Source organism: Trachurus trachurus (assembly GCF_905171665.1).
Source record: "Trachurus trachurus genome assembly, chromosome: 11".
In the NCBI taxonomy this organism is placed as follows: domain Eukaryota; kingdom Metazoa; phylum Chordata; class Actinopteri; order Carangiformes; family Carangidae; genus Trachurus; species Trachurus trachurus.
In genome coordinates, this window is record NC_139904.1 from 10,842,143 (window position 1) to 10,864,746 (window position 22,604).

The window sequence follows — 22,604 nt, forward strand, 5'->3', positions numbered from 1 at the left end:
TCCGTCTCACCGTCTGACACATCAACGCTTCAGCCGGATCAATGTGACGTTTTTATCATCGCATCCATCCATCGATCGGCTCGCTCGACCACCACCGACCTATACAGCCTATACCTATACACAGTGACCAGGTTCCCGGTGAACAAGGGGCCACTGCGATCAATACCGATTGGTTAATCACGGCGGGTGACGCGCGAGGTGTTGCAGCGAGCGGTAACCAGCGACGTGACAGAGGCATCCTGGGGAATTTCCAGTGGTGGGGCCACATCTGTACCTACGCTGCTTTGTGCAGAGGTGAAGAGGACACGCAGCAGGAGCAGAATCAAAGCTCATCTGCTCCGTGACTCCTGAGACCTCGCTGTCACTCTTTGACTCTGTCCTCATTGGGTTTTTTTCAGCGTAAACGAGCAGCCAACGTGAAGATTGAAATACTACAGTGTCTCAATCGATTTGATGCAATAATACACAGAGACATCATCGACTCGACACTAAATCACCCGTGTAAAAGCCTCTGAAACAATCAAACACCTGCTTATGCTGAAAACACACCTGAGCAGTGACTGTAGTAGTTTATCAAAGCTGCAAAAACACTGTAATGTTCTCTCTGTGTTTTCCTGCACTGGCATGTTAGTGTTTGTGGAAACCACAGATTGCACGTTGAAAATGAAACACTATACGGTAAGTTAAAATAACACTAGCCTACTGCACAAATAAATTAAAGGGATAGTTCACCCTAGAATGATATTTCGCTCATTATCTACTCACCCTCATGTTGACTAAGGGCTGGAAGAATTATCAGAGTCCACCGTCCCTTCTCTGAGTTACAGGGGGTCTCGGCGTAGCAGTGAATTTCAATGCAACGGTTGCAAAGGGACACCGGAGCTCTTCGTAAAAAAAACACACACAAAAAAACATCCAAATACCTCCATGATGCTCGTATGTAATGTCCGTCTTGTGCTGAAGCCCCAAATTGCGTAATTGTCCCGAAAAAAATTAAATAAGTCTATATTTTAAGCTTGTTTGTAGCGGAAGCTTCTCGTCTTCTTCTTCTTCTCCTCTTCCTGGTCCGTCCAAATATCGCGTGATTTGCGCCGGCGTCAGTGCGGTTACTGCGAATCATGGAGCATCATGGAGGTATTTGGATGTTTTTTTGTGTGTGTTTTTTTACGAAGAGCTCCGGTGTCCCTTTGCAACCGTTGCATTGAAATTCACTGCTACGCCGAGACCCCCTGTAACTAAGAGAAGGGACGGTGGACTCTGATAATTCTTCCAGCCCTTAGTCAACATGAGGGTGAGTAGATAATGAGCGAAATATCATTCTAGGGTGAACTATCCCTTTAAGAAAAAAATGAATAATAGTTGTATATTTCATGGTGACAGTGATGCACCTCAGTTTTTTCATCTTCAGCTCCAAATGTTTCATATTTTCATTAAAAAACAAAACAAACCTGACCGACTTGAACTGTAGAAAATAAAAAGTAAAAAGCTTTAGACACAATCCAGTACAGTTACAACAAAAAACTACTTTCTGTTGCAGTATCACATATCAACCCATCTCAGCCGCTCTCACAATACACAATGGAAATGTGTAGAAGAGCTTCAGACTGAGAATGTGGTTTATCCAAAATAAAATAAATAAATAGCCTACAACAGTCGATGAAGTGGTTGTTGTCATTTGATACCAACACTACACTTTATATTTTCAATGCAGTGTTTTCCAGATCTTTGGTATTTTGTGTGTAGAGTTCTGATAAAATGAGACCAAAGTGTGAAAGCAGTTGACAAAAAAAATAAAAGCGTCTGTAAAATTTACAATGAACCGTAACTGTGAAACTGAGGAAAGCAGAAAGATAAACAGCTATGCATCAGAAAATGATGTATTACATATACAATATGGAAATTAAGTATTTGATCCCCTGCTGAATTTTGCCCTTATTTCACTTGATCAAATGTAAATTCATTTATAACCTTTTTATGATTATATTACTTCTGGATGTATTGTTGATATTCTGTCTCTTTGTGTTAAAATAACCATAAAAACTATAGACCGTCCATTTCTTTGTTGGGGAGCAAACTTACAAAATCAGCCGGTGATTAAATACTTTTTTTGCCCACTGTAAGAGAGAGTCCTTTATGATAAAAACATGGTTTGTCCACAAAAAAATACTATAAAGTGTTCCGTGTTTGATGCACATATTTATGATATTTTCAATTTTGTAGAAGTGTGGTACTGTATGCTTTCATTTGTGAGTGCATAACTGCTGTAGCTGAGGGGAATAAAATGATAAACATGGGGCCGTGCAATAAAGAAAAACTAAATGCCCACCATATACACACGAAGAAAGTAGACAGGCTGTATTACAGTGAGTCAGAATCAGAAGAGAAATGTATCACAATGCAACACAGTGAGAAAACATCTATAGTAGCAAACTATGCTTTAATATGACTGAAGTCTGTACTGTAATACAACAAGGAATGCTAATCTGTGTGGAGCGACGACGAGCTGTTCTGAGAACAGCGTTAAGACTTGACACTGAGAATAATGTGAGTGATAAGTGAACCGCATCAAGTCGACTGGGAGAAACTGTGAGTGCAATGACACTGGATGGATATTAGCATATTCTGTTTAAATTGCTTGGTTGATACAGTCATCACGCCTAGTTTAGAAAATGTGTGAAAGCAGTTGGTGGGGGGGAAAAAAAACATATATCTGTAAAGTCACACAAAGTAACAGCTGTGACTGAGGAAAGCAAAATGACAAAGTGACAAACTGTGCACTGGAAAAACATGTAAAGAAAAAACGTACAACTGGTACAGTGGAGGTTTGCCGCTTGTGCAAGTAAAATCTGTATTATATTCTATTTTTTCTCAAGGCTGATTAACTTCTGCTGCTCTCTCTCTCTCACCTTTGAAGAATAAAAAAATGGACAATGTCACCGAAGTAGCTCAAATCCACAAACCTTAAATTAGCTGTAGCTACAGAGGAAGCATCATTAACACCAGCACCACTGGCCTCAGAGTGATAATTAAATTCCACAAATGAATGAAGGAACGTGCAACATCAGACAAAATAATGAGGCTCTTGGTGTTTTGACACGACAGGTACAGAAGAAAAAGCAGAGCACAGACAAAGCTCTTCATCATTTTGTGCTTTAGTTGTGCTTATTCCCCCAAAACCAATCAGCCATGTCGTCTAACAGTCATGTTTCTGCTAATAATTTCTTTTTAAAAAGCAACAAGACATTTTGTGTAAAAGACGACTGCAAATGAACAGCATTGTCTGTTGAACTAATGAGGACGTGTTGTTGGTTTAGGCTGGCAACTGTAAATACGTTTCCACCTGTAGCGACTCCAGCATCATTAAAGGTCGGACTCACTACAGCTCCGTGTTATCAGGGTTAGTTGTGTCGACCAATCAGCCTTCTGACATCAAACCACAACACATCGTTAGGGACGGTCACGGGTGTTTCAATGAGAAAAGCAACAAAAGAGCAAAAAGTCACAAGGTAAGAAAAAAACTGAGCTGTTATAGCACAGTGGTGAACAAAACCAGGCAGAGTCAAATATGAAACAGAGGAATGACAGGAAGGCAGAGTCTGTGACCGAAACAAGTGCATCATGACGAGTGTGTCTGTCTTTGTTTCCTGTCGCTGCTCTGTACCTGCACACCTTCACCTGTCTCTGTACCAGGGTTACTCCTCTGAACGTCTGTGATGATGGTTCTCAGTCATCCAGGTCATCGTAGCTGTTAAGTGCTCCACTTGAAGGCAACTGGACTTCTTTTGATTCTTGAAGACGTTTTGCTCTCTCATCCAAAAGGACCAGTGTGGGGAAACCTAGGTGTTTGTCCCCACCTAGGGTTAAAGGGATACTTTACCCAAAATCAATAATTCACCAGTTTTCTACTCACCGTCGTGCCAAGGAAGGGTTTGGAGAACTTTCAGAGTCATCAAAACGCTTTAGGAGTTCCAGGGGCTGGCAACGAATTTTCATATAGCCTAATGGCGGCGGATAGAGTTCACCTTAGAATCGTCCAAAACACACACTATGAAACATCCAAATACCTCCATACTGCTCATCCGTACTGACCCAAGTGTCCTGAAGCTGCGACATGAAAAAGTTGTTCGGAAGAAATTAATTTGATCTGTTTTTAGCCTTGAAGTAGCTCCCAGTGGCTACGCAAGATGCGTGGGATTTGCAGTGTTAACAGTGTTAACATCATACATCCAATGGTTTACAACGACAAACAAACATCTTGCAGCAAATCTCGCGCATGTGCACAAACATCAACAGAGCTTTTCCACATCTGATGTGAGGGTCAAAGGTCAGAGGATGTTGTTGGGCCTGCTGTGTAAAGGAAAATGGGCAATACATGGGCAAATACAGAGACACGGAAAAAACAGAGAGTGTTCCGTTATTATTTCATAGCGTGGTGAATGTGCAGGTAACAACTTGTCCACCAGAGCGTTTTGGAGTTGTTGGATCGTGTATTTGATGAGTTTGATGAGGGAAACCAAGAAATCCCTTTAGCCTCCGTAGCGTAGCTCTGAGCAGGTCTAACAAACCTACTCCTAAAACTATAAGGATTATGGCGATGGGCCAATTTGCCAAAATGTTGAACTATCCCTGTGTGTGTGTGTGTGTGTGTGTGTGTGTGTGTGTGTGTGTGTGTGTGTGTGTGTGTGTGTGTGTGTGTGTGTGTGTGTGTGTGTGTGTGTGTGTGTGTGCACAATACCCTGCTGCCACAGCAAGAGGGCAGTAAATGACATCACTGATATATCAGTGGGGGGACCGGGAACCTCCCAGGGGTCCTTACAATGTGTCAGGGGGTCCCAATCAAAAAGGGGAATAATTTCTTTTCATTTTTGTTCCATCAACAAGTCACACAGACTGAATGTTTGATCAAAGCCAAGGTTTCTCTAATCTAAGATGTGAAAGCAGACGGGGGTCTGTGGTCTCGTTCAGATCCTGGATGTGAAAAAGGTTTAAACCACTGAATGGACATGATGGATGCAAACAGACACTGGATCCTTTGTGGTTGGTTCTGATAGAGTACATTACATCCCGGCCTTGATACCCAGCACAGCAACCAAAGACCTTCCCTCTGCCTGAGTTCAGTGACCTGGAGTAATGTACAGAGAGCCCTCGAGCTGCGTGGCCTCATTCTCAGTTCAAGTTAAGAGAAGCCCGACAGCAGGTTGGTATTGCTGAGTGTAATTCTGTCAGGATGGACTCTGATAGACGATCAAAGTCTTCTCTTCAGATCCACACCTGTCCTCTCCACCTGTCTTAACTCGCTCTCTGAGGGTGACATGACCAGATGGATGTGTATCGAATGTTTGTGTGTTTACTACAGAGCGGCAGTCAAAGTGTGGTTAACCTAGCTTAGCATTAAGACCGATAGCAGGGGCGCATAATGCATCTTGTTTGTGGTCAATAATCCAAGCACAACTGTGAAGAAAAACAAAGGGTTTGTGGTCTTCATGTTATGTTGTCATGACAGTGAGTTTGCACCACACTGCATTTGTGCTGGGATTCAGTATAGCTAATGGATACACTGAACACAACTGAGTATAGTCTGATAACAATGTCAATCCTAAGCAGTGGTGTAGTCTAATTTGTTGTAGCCTACTGTATATACTGCTTCACTGTTCATACCTGTATCACATATTGACTAAAGTTAGATAGTTTTGTTGTAGTGGTATACTGAAATATGAATGCATTTTCAGAGGGTATTTCACTGAGTATCACATAGACTACACCACTGATCCTAACCATAGTGTGCACAGACATGAAGGATCAGGAAGTTATTTCAAAAAGCAAAAATATTTACATTATATTATATTAGGCTACACATTACACCATAAATGTTCACATAGTGCACACAATTATTATGTAACACACTGATGTATTATCTGAATTAAGTCATCGATATCAAAAGGCAGTGAGTCATGGATTCATGCCTATGTAAATAAATTAGATTGAACAAAGTGGAATTGGCTCTTTTAGAGGTCAGAGGTCAAGACACATCAATACACGTACACTGCTGTTGGATATAGCGCTTTTATTTACACTGATACCAACTGAATTATCCTAGTAAAATAAAAATTGAACTGAATTGATTTGTCTCATTAGTAAGTGGTAACTACCATCTCATAAGTCTGATATTCTGATATCTAAAATATAGTATGAAAGCGCTATAAACAGGATTGATCATTTGGGATTTGACTGCAACTTTAATGATGTTTAATTGGCCTTATCTGTTGATTATAAGATTTCTGCTACTTTCTGTCACATTGAAACCATAATAAGATCCAAAGGTTTAACAGAAAAGAAGAATTAAAGGGTAGGAACTTCAGCCTACACCTTTTCGGTCTATGTAACATTTATGAATTAACATATTGAATGTTGATTGATGCCTGACTGTAACAATTCTGTGCACGAGATCGAATTAACTAGTACTAATAATAATGGGTCATCAACACAGGTTTGATAATATTTTTAACTGATAGCATTAATGATTCAGGGAAGTCACACAGTAGAGCTTTACTGTGGGGGAAGTTCGAGCCACTAGAGGGCTCAGTCCCCATGTGGTGGATATGAACAGCTGCTAGCAGCAATGTCTGCCTCCATTCATTGTCTGCAGACAGTAAACCAGGATATCACCATGTGTATCATCATCAGACCATACCTCCAGGTGACAGTCCTGTAGCTACACGGAGAACAACACTGCTTTCATTACCCCCCAAAAAAAGATGAGCTGTAGGTGAATGTGATCAGTGAAAACTGAAGCTACATACTGTACGAATCACATGACCACACAGCAGTCCCCAGTGTGTCACCAACAAAACAGGAAGTAAAAACATCCAACGTTAAGTAGCCGAGGTGATAAATTATTTAATATTTCAATATGCAAAGTAGGTCAGCACTGGCATCTCCTCAGTGATTTCTCTTTTGTCTCCACAGAGCAGCAGCTTACATCTTATTTATTATTATTAGGCTATTCCTATTAATTGAACAAACTTCCTCTTCTCTGTGTCATTTAATGCGGCTGCAACTCGTCTGTTTACATCTTTTAAACCTGTGCAGTGTGTGCTAATATCCAGCTGTGTGCAGCTGCTGCTGAGGTATCATCTCTGTCCCTGACGTGTTCATGAAGGGACAGTCAAGTCCTCCTTTGTCTGAACGTTTCCTGTCACAGCTACAAGGGAGGGGAGGAGGGGAGGGGGGGTCTACAAGTCTGAGGCCACTTTGTACCGCAACGCACCGCACGCTCGCCCTGCGTGGCTCTTTGTCATTTACATGCTCGCATACGGAGAGCCCGGTGTAACGTCAGGTCTCTCCGGTACAAAGTAAAAGGGGACCAGTTTGGTCTGAGCCGTGACCTCTAAAGTCCCCGACACCGGTCCAGCATCGCGGCTCCGGTAAATCAACGCTTCGGGGGTAATTAAGCCTCTAAAGAAGCCGTTACCGAGCGAGTCCTGACCCACACATTGTCTCCTCAGCCCCGCTGGAGGTAACATGGCTCTCCATCCAGACACAGACAACAACACTACAACCAGCCAATCACGTCTCTCTAACGGTCTCCGCCGCGGAAACCGACGGCCAATCAGCATCCAGAGAGATTCACCAATAAATCCCGGAGAGCCAATCGGCTGTCTGTCTGGCTCTGCTAGGGGGAAAAAAACAAACAGCCAATCCGCCGCCCGTCTGCGCTACACGGCGAGTGAGTGGCCGACCAATGAGCTCTCTGTCTGGCTGCACCGAGGGGGTGAGCGTCTGCCGAGGCCCAATCAGCGGCTCAGTGCTGCCTGCCGGTGCCGGGGACTGGTGGTGAGGAGCCGCTGCAGCGCGTCAGGACCGGACCGTGAACCCCGGAGACGGTACAACACTGAGGCGAAAGGAGACACAGGTGAGTCCGAGGATGTGTGCGCGGCCTGGGCTCCGGCCTCTCCGGAGCGAGAGAGAGAGAGAGACTGTTTTGAAATGGCAGCGGCGGGATTCAAGTGGCGGCAGGACGGGCAAGTTGTTGTGTCGTTGTGCAAAGCCGGTCGATGTGCTGATGTGCTGACAGACAATAGAGCGGCTTTGCTTCGCTATTTATTGATGCGGGGCTGACATGTTGGCGACCAAGCAGCCGTCGCCTCGAACGGTTCATTTACATTTAAAGGTCCGGGGGGGTCGCGGCACAAACATCTCCGGAGGTCTAAAATCCTTCCGGGCGGCGCGCGGGGAAGAAGGGGGGTGGGGGGGGAGGCGAAACAACGGTTTGTGTTTCGAAAATAACCGAATTGTTAACGGTCGATGTCGGAATTTACGTTGCGATGGGAACGTTGAGCAGAATGTGCCTCCAATCGGTTTCATTGTTTGATCCGGAGTCTCTAGGGGTTAACTCTAGTAGACTGGAGAGAAAGAGCCGGGGCTTCCTTACAAAATAACTTGTAAAAAAAAAAAAAAAAAAAAAAAAAAATGGCTCGTTTTTTTCTTTTAAAGAGTGCCGGGATGAGACGGAGATGTTCCGACCGTGTTAATGGAGCCTAAGCGGTGTGTGAAGTGTCCGATTTAACGGCGCTAGGAGGAGGAGAAGGAGGAGGAGGAGGAGGCCGGAGACCGTTGATGGCTCTCAGCAATTAGGAAGAAAAATCCGAAATGCATCAGCCATTTACGTAGAGACTCAACTGGCTCCATATGCACCTAAATGGCTGCCTCCCTGGCGCCTGACAGCCACGGCCAACATGTTAGTGTAAGGGGGCCACAGGCTTTTTATTCAGGGCCGAGAGAGAGAGAGAGAGAGAGAGGGGGGGCTGATTGTTTCCCCGAGCGGCGGATTAACGGAGGTAGATGTCTGGATGACGTTAGAGACCAAACGGGAATCAATATTTAATGTGTGCTGCCTATTATTCTGCAGTATACAGGAGCTTGTTTCGTGTCTACTGCTGCTGCTGCTGCTGCTGCACTGCTCCTCCAGATTTACATGAGTCACAGATGGCAGATGGACTCGCATATGACAGCTATCTACTGTGTGCTGTCCCAGACTGGGTCCAGTAGTACGTCCAAACACTCAGGAATGAAGAAGGCTATAATGGCCAAATTATGGGCCTGTGTTACCTTCCTCCATTACAGGACTTTTTTTTGTTCTCTCCCAGGACTAGGACTGGATTAGTATAGTGTCAGACACAGCAGCGTGTAGATGAGGACGTCCCCTAGGTTAATACAAGTGGACAGACAGCAGACCGGCCTCTTGTCACTGTCCTCGGAGCGTCACGAGTCGACGAAGCAGCTGTTTCGTCTCTCCTGCGGGGCATGAAGTGAGCAGGGGGGATGTAAAGTGGCCCCCACAGCCTCTGGTTTCAGATAAAAGTTGGCAGACCTTGGTACATTCAGCCCTCCACTCACATAGTGATAGTGGGTCTGTATGAATGAAAGGTCCTTGCTGTTGAAGAGTGTGAATGAACTGTAGTATTCTCAATGATGGAGTCCTTCCTCTTCCTATTTCCAGCTCAGAGTCCCCTGGCAGCCCCGGCAGCATACAGATGAGCCTCGCATGCTCTTATGACAGTGTTTTTACAGTACCTATAGAGGACTATAGAGTGGAGAGTACATTAAATCAGTGGATTTAAACATTGTCAGCTGGTCTTGGTGGAGCTGCTACAGGTTCACGAGCGCAGTGTGAGCATCAGGACATTGATATCATTACTCCTGTTGGTCTGTTACCTGCCTGTTAAACAGTCCTAATTAGGCCTGGGACGATAATCAATAAATCAATTAATCGCACGATAAATGAAAACGAACTCGATAGTTTTTCCGGCCTCGATAAATTGCCATGTGCATGCACGTATTTGTTTTCCTGGTCTCTGGCCTCCGGCCTCCAACCAGGCTGGATGACAAGAGGCTTCACTCTGTGCATCGGTCTCAGCACCTGGGCCGTTTGTTTTGCAGAATGAAAGGAGTGAACCCTCTTTTCAGTCATCCAGGATCTTTGTTTCCCAGAATGCATTTGGCAGCAACCGGCAGCGCTAGCTGTAAAGCTAAGCAGCTAATTATTTTACCGTCTTGCTGCCAGGCTGTTAACACGTCACTTTTTTACAGTTTTAATATTTTTTCATGCGAGAAAGTCACAGTTTAGGCCCCAGTCTGTGGTCAGTTTATCCACATATCGCCTGTTAGGAGATTTCCTCCGACGTTTTTGGAGCTAATGTGGTAGCAGCGAGCAGGAGGAGCGGGGCTTCCCACAGTCTGCAGCCGTCTGCAGCAGCTCACGGGCCGGTCAACCTCCGTCATTGGGGGAGAAAACGACTAGAAAACTTATCAGCAGGTTTTTAGAGGTTTACCGCCGGCTGGTTTAATACTTTATAGGAGATAAATGCTGGTCTCATTGATTAAATCTTACATGTCATTTGTGGAAGTCACATTAGTTTGTTTGAATGAAAAGTGGAGCTTCACGTAAAGTTATGACAGAAGAGCTGCACTGCACTGTTTTTTTTATTTTTGTTTATTTTATTTATTTAGGATAGTAGCTATATAAGTTCTTGTCATTCCAATTACAATGTTTAAAAACAATACTCAGAGAAATAAAAGTTTATCACATTTAAAAGGGTCTACTTGCATTATTATGAAATATTATTATTATATTAGTGGTTATTCATTTGTTCTCAAAAAATGTGTCAATAATATCGCTTATCGTCAATAATTTGTGGGACAATATATCGTCCAGCAAAATTTGTTATCGTCCCAGGCCTAGTCCTAATGAAACTTTTCATTTAACCACCATTTAACGCTGTCATTTTTATAAGCTGATCCTCATTTTCAAATATCAACACATATTTCTAAATAGGACTAACTGTGAAATCAGGCATGTTTTTACAAAATTATCACTAAGATATTGTTGTGTTCAGTAGCGGACAGACACCGACACAAAACCATACACATGTAGCAGTAGGACTGGGTATCGCTACTGGTTTACTGAATTGATTTGATCCCGATTCGATTCAATATTGATTCATTTAGAGATATTTCAGTTTTAATACCATATTTGCTCGGTTATGAAAGTGGTTTTCAGCAAAACTAATTTTGCAAATTGTACAAAGATGGAACTCTCTTATGAGAAATATTCATGTTTACATCAAATTGACCGAAAAGTCAGTTACATTAATGCACATTTATTTCACATGACCCACTCCAGAAGTAAACAGTGCAATGGTGTACATTAAAAGATCGATTTAAGGATGGATTATGAATCGATATCGGAGCTTTTCAAAAGAAGATCGATATAAATTGGAAAATCGATTTTTTTAAACCCAGCCCTATGTAGCAGTACCGACCTATTCAGTCAAATTGTGTTTGTGATTTTCTTGATTTTTAAATTGATTATAGTCAGTTTTTCGTTCCAGTCTCTTCCACACAGAGGCGGCCAGTAAATCCATTATGCTTTATTTATTTATTTATTTATTTATTTTAGCAAGTGTACTTCTGACCCAATGGGACCGGGTTGTTCCCAGTAGTCACTCTGACTGCGGCTGTGTTCGTCCATCTCTCCGCACCCCGCCACTGCTGAAGACAGAAAGGCTCAGTCAATTTTATAAAATTGGAGGAAACAGTGCGTTTGATAGGGACTACTTTCAGTGGCGGATTAAATCCACATTTGGTGCCGTATAGTGAGTATTTGGGGCAGCGGGACGGCGTGTGAGGGACAGAGCGTATTCGTGGTGATGGAGGAACATGCGGCGCGTTGTCATAGTCGTTGGAAACAATGGAGGACGACACATCAGGTTGTGATTCGTTGTTGGTTTGCACGTGTTTGGGAGGTTGACGTTTTTTATCATAGGTATCACCGGGTGCCATCACTGTTGATTATATTTACACTCTCAGCAGTAGCACACATTTCCCTATAGGAGCCAACAGTTTTCACACGAGCCAATCAGAGCGGGCGGCCGGCTGCTGTGTGTAATTACAGTGTTATTATTATTATTATTATTATTATTATTATTATTATCATAAATAAGGTTATTATTCACTGAGACGGGCAGAGAAATTGTAACTTCTGACCGGCTGTTGCTGTCGTGTTGGACACAGTCAGCCGGTCCAGATGGACAGCACATGTCCACAAACAGGGCAGAGGCCGGCGATGGTGAGCGCAGGTCCACACTTGTTGTCCCCCCCATGCATGTCCTCCCGAAGCCGGGACCACTCAGATAATGTCCGACTGGTTCTTCTGTGAGCAGTCCGGTCTCCACTATCAGTCTGATGTTAGTCACTCTGTTTCACACATATAAAGACTTGACTCATTTTAAGCCTGAAACATTAGATACCAGACCTCAGGGTTAATTCAGGCTTACTAAGACCAGTGTTACCATAGTAACAATCAATGACACCTGCTCTGACCAGCGCCGAGCAGCAAAAAAATACAAAAAACAGACAACATGGCTCATAATTTGGGCTATGAAAAGGGAAAGAGCAGCAATTTTCCATCATTATACCAACTAGTTAAATAAAAATTACACTGAATTGAAATTGACTCATTGGAAAGTGGTGCCATCCATCCATAAATTAAATTTTAGTTTATTTCACTCTCAACTAAAGCTAAAATATCCTTGTAAGTGCTGAATACTTCATGGTACCATCGAACCATGAGCCGTCTACACAGGTTTAATAATATTTTACATCTATCCCGGTCACTATTATTAGCCTATTGTTTTACTTTCAACTAAAGCTAAAACATCCTTGTAAGTGTTGAATTCTTCATGTTTTACTGGAGCAAATGGAGCTCAGCGGCTGGTTGTGCTTCCTCTGAGTCGGCCTTTTCTTTTTTTCTCAATTTACCCAGAATTCACTGCACCGCTGTCCCACAGAAGATGGTCAAGAACTGAACCGCTTTGTGCAACAGAGGAAGTCAGACGTCTAGCTCGTTGTGTCGCTGTTTTGTTATATCTAGGCCAGGGTCTGTCTGTGTGTGTGTCTGTCTGTCTGTGACCCCTGGCCTCCAGCAGACCAGAGATAAAGCACATACACCGGCGACTGCACACACACACACACACACACACACACAGGTTCCAGATAATGCTTACAGGTGAACGTAACAGCGGGAGAAGCAGGCGCCCGTCTCGGTTATTTGTTTTATATGTTTAGTTTTCTCATGTTACGGCCCCCAGTCTTGCTCCAAACCAAGTTACACCATCAGACACCAACTGCTGAGTCAGGTGTGTGTGTTGTTGTTGGAGGTGGGGGAGGAGGCCAGTCGGACACTCAGAGGTTAATTTACACGACTCAACATTTTAGACACGTGAAGGTCACATGACGCTTTGTGGGATCCCAGTTCATTTCGAGCGTTTAAGCGCCATTAAAGCTGTCCGATGTCGACCGTGACACGTCGATTTCATAGAAAAAGAAGTAGAAGAAGAGTGAAGTCACAGAGCCGCTGGTCGGTTCGCTGCGTGATTGTTGTTAAACGGTGGCGGAGGACACTGAAAGAGACGGCCTTTCAGGAAATTCCCACCAGTAAATGAACATCCAAACCCCTCGTTAACACCCGTCCAACATGGCTGCCGTCTTCCTTAACGCAGCGTCGGTCAGGTGCGCTGAGTGAGTGTGTGTGTGTGTGTGTGTGTTGGTGACGTCTTATCAGTCACAACATATCCTCCTCTGATTCATCACTATTGTAGTGAAGTCAAGTCCATCTTTATTCATACAGACCCGGCTCACATCAGAAGTTATCTCCAGGCACTTCACACATAGAGCAGGTCTAGACTTCATCTTTATAATATCCATTCACTGTCATCCAGCAGCGAGCATTTGATGACAGTGACTGGAAAAACTTCCTTTCTAAGAGGCAGAACTGTGTTTTCGGCCTTAAAGAGGAACTATACAAGTCCGGTGGCTCTATTAAAGCAGATATCAGCTTCACGGCCGTTTCGGCTAATGCTGCGTTCAAGGCAGGCTTTTGAAACCGTAAGTTACAGCTTCAAGTCACAACTACGACTTGGTAGCGTTCCAGGTAACCCGTAGCTCGTGTTTTTACCATCCTGTTGTCTGTGAAAGTTCCCTATAACGGCCACTCGTAACTTCCGACCCGTGAACTCGTACCAGATCGAACTGGTATGACTTCACAGGAAGGAAAAACACAAAGTACGAGTTTCTTTGAACGCACCATGAGTTAGCAGCCCCCGCCCTTGTCAGGCATCAATTGGTCCTCGTGCTACGTCACCACATTCACGCGCATCCCTTGGCTGCACACACAGCCCTTCATGCCGTTCTCTCTCCTCATTGGATAACACTTGTATCCCACAAGGAAAATTTTCTCCTCGGGTTACAGCAGAGCAGAGTGACGGAGAGACTCGTGTTTAGGCTGAAATACTTCATGTAAGTGATTGCTGACGGAAAATAGGACTATTTAGGACTTATATTAACAAAAACATTCCACTGATATCTGCTTTAAATAATCATATACGATCTTACGATGTGTATATTTGTGTAGTTTCATCATAAACAAGAGATTACAGGTTACAGGGCGCGTTTGTGTCGCGGTGCCGCAGAGACGAGAGCTGGGACGCCCGGGCGGTGGCCCCCGATCTTCTGAGGTTGGTTTTCAGCCAAGAGACGCTAGGCAGAAGGCAGGGAGCCTCCGTTGCCCCTCGTAACAAGTCACATGTCATTTATTTAACCTTCACAATTACTCCAAAGCTGTTTGATAAAGGTAAAATGTAGCATAGTAAGGCTACAAATCCTGCGTAGTTCCTCTTTAAACTTAACCTGTGACCTTCAGTAACCCTTCCACCACCTTCGGCCCGAGATAAAAAAATCTCTGGACGTTTCACCATTGTTCTTCCTCATTTCTTTTTGTTTTTTCCTGCAACTACAGTAGGAAACTGATCTGTTGTTTTTTTTTTACTGAGATCGTTTTCGTAAAAGCTCATTAGCGTTGACGTCAAAGTGTTTTTTGTTTTTTTTTACCAGTTAGCAGACGGAAACAAAACCAAGTGACGACTCATTAACAGCCATGTGTTCAGACTGAAACCTGCTTCAAATTAACTTCAGACTTAAAGGTACCATCCCAGCTGGCTCATTTTTGGCAAAATTATTAAAAATCGGGAGTATATCTGGAAAGTATTAGACAGTAATAGATTGCATAAGTGATTTGACACATCAATGACGAAACTTAGTCGTCTTTGTAAGGAGCAGGGGCCAAAATGTGGCCCACCAATGAAATTAGTCTCGGACAACTTTGGTTGGATGGCCCGTCTGTCAGTCAAACTGCCAACACATGCAACCGCCATTTACGTTCTACGCGGTGCCACAGAGACTTTAACTGTCATGGCGTCGGGGGTTCCTATCCTGACACTTGTGCCATGGAGGATCTGTTCTGAACCTCGACCCGGTGCCGGTCCAGTCTACACCGGCGCAGGAGAACCGCTGGGTGTGACCCTCTGTGTACGAAAGATCCTTTGTAAGGGAAGAGCCTCCACTCCCGAGTGCTTCCCTCGCTTCGACTCCATTGGTATCGCATGTGAGGTTATTGATTTTTCTGATCGGCTTCCTGGTTTTTTTTAATCACCACACCTGCAGCGTTTTGATCCAGTAGCTCATTAAAAACCCGTCGGTGGACTACAGCTGTTGTGTCAACGTGACAGATACACTGCACATCCTTCATGCACGTAACGGTGCGATTATGGGAGAATACATTCAATTCTATATGAATTTGATTCAATTTATTGTGTTTTGATGTGTAAGACTGAAAACCTGCTGGATTTTATCTCCTTTAAAAAACAAAAACAAAATCTCTTCATTATGATTAGAGAGATTCATTTCGGAGCGATTGTGGCTTATACCTGTAACTTGGCTGTAATTGATTTGTGTGTGTGTGTGTGTGTGTGTGTGAGATATGAATGATTGTGGAGCGGTGAAGCAGGGAGTGGTGTGGAAACGGCCCACAGTCAGTGGCAGTGCAGCTGTGACTAATCCAGCCAGTGAATAAGCAGCGTGCACATCAGTGCTGCATTGCTGTGCTGCATTTAGCCAGGTGCCGCACAAGGTCACCCCAGTCAACTAGTCTGAGTGTAATCCTCCTAATGCTCGGCGTAAGTGAAGGGCACGTCCATGATCCAGGTGTTTCCTTTTAAATGTGACTGCGACCAAACGTGACGACGACGGTCTGAGAGGAGATCAGAGCCGCGAGACCGATGCTGAGATGAGTTAGTTTAGTTCACAGGTGATGTGCGGTGGTTGTTGTTGTTTTGTTTTTTTACAGTTTCTTCAGTGATCGGCCTTAGTAAAGCACCAAACATCATAAAATGTGTCTTTACACTATAGCGCGTCTGTACTGTAGATGGTTACGTGACTGATCAGGCTGATCATAATGGATTATCTATGAGCACAGACTGTAAATGAAGATGGACGTAGCTTCTGTGACATCGCCTATAGGTTCCTGATGCGCTCGCCCACCTGTCACTCAAAGTGGCCACACCCTAAATGATACATAACGCAAAGATTTAGTAAACAGTCGTCATAAAGGAGGAAAGTACCAGGTTGTACGTGGCGTGTTTATTTCTAAACATTTTAATAATGATAATAAACTTTATTTGTATTGCACCTTTCTTAACATAGTTACAAAGTGCATACACAGGCATAAAATACAGTAACAATAAGAACAAGCAATAGCACAACATTAAAAACAACAAAAAATGAGTCAATAAATACAAAAGGCGAAATAAGGGCATAGATGGACCTGACTGCTGCCTTCTGGGATTTAATAAAAGGCCTTTTTTTTTAATAAAAGAGATTTAAAATTTGTTAGTGAGCTGGCGGACTTGATATCCTCAGGGAGGTCGTTCTATAATTTGGGAGCATAGATGGCAAAAGCTCTGTCACCTTTGGTCATCATCACCAGCCTAGACCTGGGTACAACCAATAGAGACAAGTTTGAGGACCTGAGGTTACCAGCTGGTTTGTATAAAATGAAAAGCTCAGTGGTGTAGTTAGGAGCAAGACCATGAAGAGCTTTAAAAGTTAACAATACAATTTTAAAATCAATTCTTAGTTTGACAGGCAGCCAATGAAGAGAAGCTAGAACTGGTGTTATATTTTAACATGGGAGTCTATGGGGACTGACTCACTGTTGGAGTCACGCTCTAGTGGTCAGTAGAAGAACTGCAGGTTTTTGGTCTAAGGAGGTTGGCGCTGGTGTACGACCTGGTAAATCCCCGTGTTCACCGTCGACCTGAGGACGATCACCTGTGAAACCCTGAATCTGCTAAGATAAATAAGTGAAGTTAACTGTGCTGTTCTCACCTGTTACTGTGTATAAGTGTTGAAATACCAATTAGTCCAATGGCAACACAAAGGACGTCTTTGGTAGCTTTATCATACGCAATCATATACATAACAGTCTCAGTTCAAGATTCAAGATTCAATATCGACTATGAGTAGATATACAATGACAGCAGGGCTGAGCTGTTATTAATAATAATACATTTTATTTGTAAGTGCTTTTTTTTTTTACAAATGCTCAAAGACACTTTACATTTTAAAAATCATACAATACAGTCAGAATGAAATAAAATTAAAAACAGCAATAAAACAGTATAAAACACACACAATTATAGATTAAAAGCTAATTTAAAAAGGTGAGTTTTGAGCATGGTCTTGGTGGTCGGCATTAACATACTGATGTGAGTCTGTGTGTTACTGGTTGTGTTTTATTGCTGCTTTGTCTTAACAGGGCTCCAGACTAACTTTTTTTTTACTGTATTTTAGGAGTGCATTCAGAAAATGTTGGGGGTGTGCACCATAAATCGACTTGCAAAGCAAATATTCACATTCCCTTTTCATTTATGATCCTCACACACATTGGCCTGCTCCCTGTAATGACACATACCAGATTCTTTGAGTCGTCCCTTCCACGTTTTACCAGCGTTTTAAAATAAATAAAAAAAAACAGCAAATTTACTGGTTACACATGCGCAGGAAGATGAGGCAGTCTGCTTCACTCAAGATACTGACTTTCACACCTGTCACAGTTATTCATGTCCATCCACATCTGACTGCCAGCGAGTTTAGCAGAGAAGCCCCTCTCCGTTCTTGTCCCCAACTCTTCTGTGATGGACGACAGGCGTTATTGACAGCCTTTTCTTTTTATTCTGGCAGGTAGCCGTCATGCTGAACAAAACTATGTGAATTTTTTTAACTGAAATACATGGCACTGAGTACTTTTTATGTATTTTTTTATTCGGAGATATAGAGATGTACTTTTAATGGTGATATTTATTCAAATTCCTTTTTAATTAAGTTATTTATTTATTCATATTCCTTACATGTAGCCTAACTCTCAGACTTTGCACACAGCTGCCAACCTTCTCTTTTCTTTCCTTGTTTCTCTGTTTTGTGATATGTGATGTTGTTTTGTGCTATGAGCTATGTGGTGTGCGAGCCGCCAAATGGAAATGCCCTTTAAGGGATTAATAAAGTTTTGAATCTTGAATGTGCAGGTGACGTGTGAGGCTCTACTACTAGTTTTAGCTGCTGCACCTTTGCCAGCTTCTCGAAGTTGGACGTCCTCGGTGTGTTTGAATGTTTTGTCCTCGTTCCTCCATCTTTACGTGTGCGTAATGTGACTCCAGCTGTGGCCGTACCGTAAACATCTGTAGAACATCTGTATCGGTAGTACGCGTAATATTGGTGTCTGAGGCCGATCTGCTGGTGGATGTGGCGGCCTCTGCCCCACGCCGGTCCGCTCACTTCATTAAGTTTTCATTCCTCGGTCGCTATTCTGCCGCGTCCTTGGCTGTACTTAAGCAATATATCACGACAGGCCGTGGTATATGCTCATTATACCACGGCTAAGGGGCGTTGTTCGGCCCGACGCGAAGCGGAGGGACGACAACCCCCTTGGAGTGGTATAATGAGCATATACCACGGACTGGAGTGATATATTGCTTTTATAAAACGGTTACGAATAAAGGCAATATAAAAGAGGGATACGCAATCAATTTCATGTAGTTTTATTCAACCAGAAATACATATTATCCAATAAAATAGCCTCACTGTGAAAAAAATAGTCCCACCTCTCCAGACGTTAGCTCCAAGTTAGCTCTGCAGCTCGTCTTTTCCTCCGCATTTTTTCAGGTGAAAGTCACTGCTCAGTCCCCTCTACCATTGTTAACCCTCCCCGGAGGTGAAAGTTAACCTTAAACATGTGAATTCAACTACTTTAGTCCGTTTTTTAACATCGTAAAAACATCAGCTGTCTTTTGCTACGGACGGCAACAGTCCGTTGTCATGGATACATGACAACAACTCCCATTCATACCAGTCATACGTGCCTGACGCGGATTGATAGCCTGCGCTGTGATAAGGTTTTAGAATAGTAGCCGTGGTATATGCTCAATATACCACGGTTAACAACCAATCAGATTGCCGGATTTCACCTTTCCGTTTTATAACTAAAAATAACATCTGTCACATCTGCACCGTATGTAAACAAACCAAACACCAGCATCCAACAGCAATGCCTCAGCTCAGCCCCCCCCCCTCCCCTCCCCACCCTGAAATACCCAGAATGCCGTGTGACGTGAATTTGAATACGAGCACTGCCCTCATGGCCCTGCTGTGGAGCTCGCTGGCGTTGACTGTCAGGGGTTTTCTGTGTCTTAATATCGCTGTGCTGTCGAGTGTCGTAGTGTTTACACAATACGTGTGTGTGTGTGTGTGTGTGTGTGCGTGTGTATGTGTGTTGCTCTCGCTGGTCCTGGTTGTGTGTCGATTCTCCTCCTGGCCTGTCACATTTTTTAAAATGTCTGTCTACCATTGTGTGCCTCGCTCCGACTAAATGTCTCATGTTCCCGCTGCTTTCTTTTTTTTTTTTTCTTCTTTCTCTCTCTCTCTCTCTCTCTCTCTCTCTGGCTGGTGGAACAGTGTATGCCCCACCCTGTGGTCTGAAGTTCTGCTCTCAGTCTTTTCTTGTCAAAGTGCCAGCTCCTAAAGGAAGAGATTTTCCTCTTTCTGCTCTGAAAACACCGGGGCTGCTCCTCCTCCTCCTCCTCCTCCTCCTCCTCCTCCTCCTCCTCCTCCTCCTCCTCCTGCCACCCTGGCTCCCTCTCTGACTGTCTAACTGTGTGACGTCTTGACCACTAACGGCTACATATTAAGAGATAATTCCATACCCTGAGGTTACAAACCGGCTCAGACTGGCTCGCTGCGTTTCGACTCTGCTGCTCTGTTCCCTGGGCAAAAATAAATACATTTCAAAAAAAAAAAAAAAAAGAGAGAGAGAGAGAAAGAAAGAGAGAGAAGAAAATTACGTCTGCGCCTTTTTAAAGGAACATGAGACTAATTTGCAGCAGGAGTGCAACAGCGACAAGAAACAAGAAACGCACGCCCCTGTTGTCTGACAATGAGGAAGCATTTTTTGACGTTTTCCTGTAAATAAATCTTCTGTTATTTTACCTCAGCAACGCACTTTAGTTGTTTTTTTTTTGTTTGAGTCTCTGAAACTTCAAAGACTTTCACTGCCACACAAAGGATCACAACGGTCGACCTACTGCTTATCATATGATTTTTGTTTTTGTTTTTTGCCACAGGCTACCAAAGTTTCCTATTAATGTAATGATACACACATTATGTGATATACACTGAAGTCGTAGCTGAATAAATGCAGTCCAGACAATTATCTTATTTCAAACATATGTTATTAATACAGCTTTTATGATGTCGTTTTCTTATTCAGGCAGACAAGGGACCACCAACAGATCCCAACCAGTGACTACAATAGTAGTTAGTTGTTATTACTGTGTTACTACATGAGAACTGGGCGGCTGAGGTGTAGCTGCAGAAGCCATTGATGCTAAAATAAAAACACCATGGTAGAAGTGATCACTCTGGTCGATCGCTTAGTTTATCTACGTTACATAAATAGTAGATTTTTTCTGAGATGAGCCCAATTAAAGGTGAAATTGTCGTTGCACCGGACAGAGAGTCCAACAGGGTCACAGGGATACAACAGCAGGCCGAGGACAGGCTCGTACTTGAACACAAATATTTAAACGAGAGGATGACAGATTTATTAGATTTGAGAGGTTTGTTAGCTGTGGGTCTCAACAAATCCAGGTTTGACCAAACCTGCTTAAACTCACCAGTTTTGGCGAAAACAGGGTGTAATTGTCCAAATCCAGGTGGTCAGAGCTCAAGAGACTCACACAAGTGGAAGCTAAAGGGTTTCTACGCGGTGGTTAAATAAAGGTCTGAGGACTTTCGTAAAGATGTTTTAGCGTCTGGGTTTGGTTTTTGAACTAGCAGTTGTATCCATTTTCAGTTAAACTGGAAAAAGTGAAGGGGTCTGAATACTTCTCAGGAGCCACTGCAGGTTGTGGATGTGGACCTTTTTGTAAGTGTTCACAACAGCTGGATGTCACTGCTGCTTTTCCTCACTGATGCTTTGGTTGAGTTGATTTTACTGAAAGACTTGCAGCAGGTGGTTTCCCTTAAAAATAGTTTCTTCTTTGTTGAGGCTGAGTGTGACCGACTCCACTCAAACACAAACTTGTTGATAAATTCTCTGTCTGACGGGCAAGTTCTGCACAAACAAACAACGAAAGGACACAATTGTGTTTCTTTACAGTACAGCTGTGTTTCTTTACATTATTGTTGTGTTTCTTTACAGTACAGTTGTGTTTCCTTCGGGATTAATAAAGTAAATCTATCTATCTATCTATCTATCTATCTATCTATCTATCTATCTATCTATCTATCTATCTATCTATCTATCTATCTATCTATCTATCTATCTATCTATCTATCTATCTATCTATCTTTCTTTACAGTAGAGCTGCGTTTCTTTACAATTGTGTTTCTTTACAGTACTGTTGAGTTTCTTTACAGTACAGCTGTGCTTCTTTACATTACTGCTGCATTATGTACAGTATTATTGTGTCTCTTTACAGTGCAGCTGTGTTTTACAGTCCTGCTGTCTCTCTTAACACTGCACCGTAAAGAGACGCAACAGAACCATAAAGAAATGCAGCAGCACTATAAATAACGAATCATATTTTGATCATCTTTACATTAGCTGATACTTAACGGTGAAAACCAGAGCAGGTCCGACTCCGAAGGAACCAGTGATTACGTTAATTTCCTCCGTCGTCGAGCGCTTGGTTCATGTTTTTGTCTGTAATCTCAGTTAATGGTTGATGCTGTTGTTGCAGGTTCAGGGCTTGAGTTGACATGTCGTTGAGCCTATTGAGTCTGAGCAGCAGTCGTCCCTCTGGAGAGGCTGCAGTCAGTGCGTGCGTGTGTGTGTGACGTGCGTGTGCGTGTGTGGATGAAGCCGTTATCATCCCGAGCAGCTTCTGTGACTGCGAGCAGACGATGCCAGACAGTCACACAGCGAAGTGGATGGAGACCTCAGTGTGTCGGTATGAGATGAATCGTCGAATCCTCTCTCTTTCTCTCACTTCCTCTGCTCTTTGTCTCCAACTGCACACTCACCCCTCCTCCTCTTCCTCCTCCTTTTCCTCCTCCTCCTCCTCCTCCTCCTCCTCCTCCTCCTCCTCCTCCTCCTCCTCCCCTTTGCCCTCTACCACTGCCCCCCTCTCCCCCCCATCAGTACCCTCACACACACA

The 22,604-nt window shown here is 43.4% G+C and overlaps 1 protein-coding gene across 4 annotated transcripts in view; it reads left to right on the top strand.

The window, feature by feature from the left end:
• The first annotated feature begins 7,800 nt into the window (after window positions 1-7,800).
• Window positions 7,801-22,604, top strand: part of gatad2b (GATA zinc finger domain containing 2B) — a 52,594-nt gene continuing 37,790 nt past the window's right edge. For all 4 annotated transcript variants that reach the window (XM_083982034.1, XM_083982035.1, XM_083982036.1 and 1 more), the window contains exon 1: window positions 7,801-7,912. The gene's annotated coding sequence lies outside the window, so the exon portion shown is untranslated. The remainder of the gene's footprint in view (window positions 7,913-22,604) is intronic.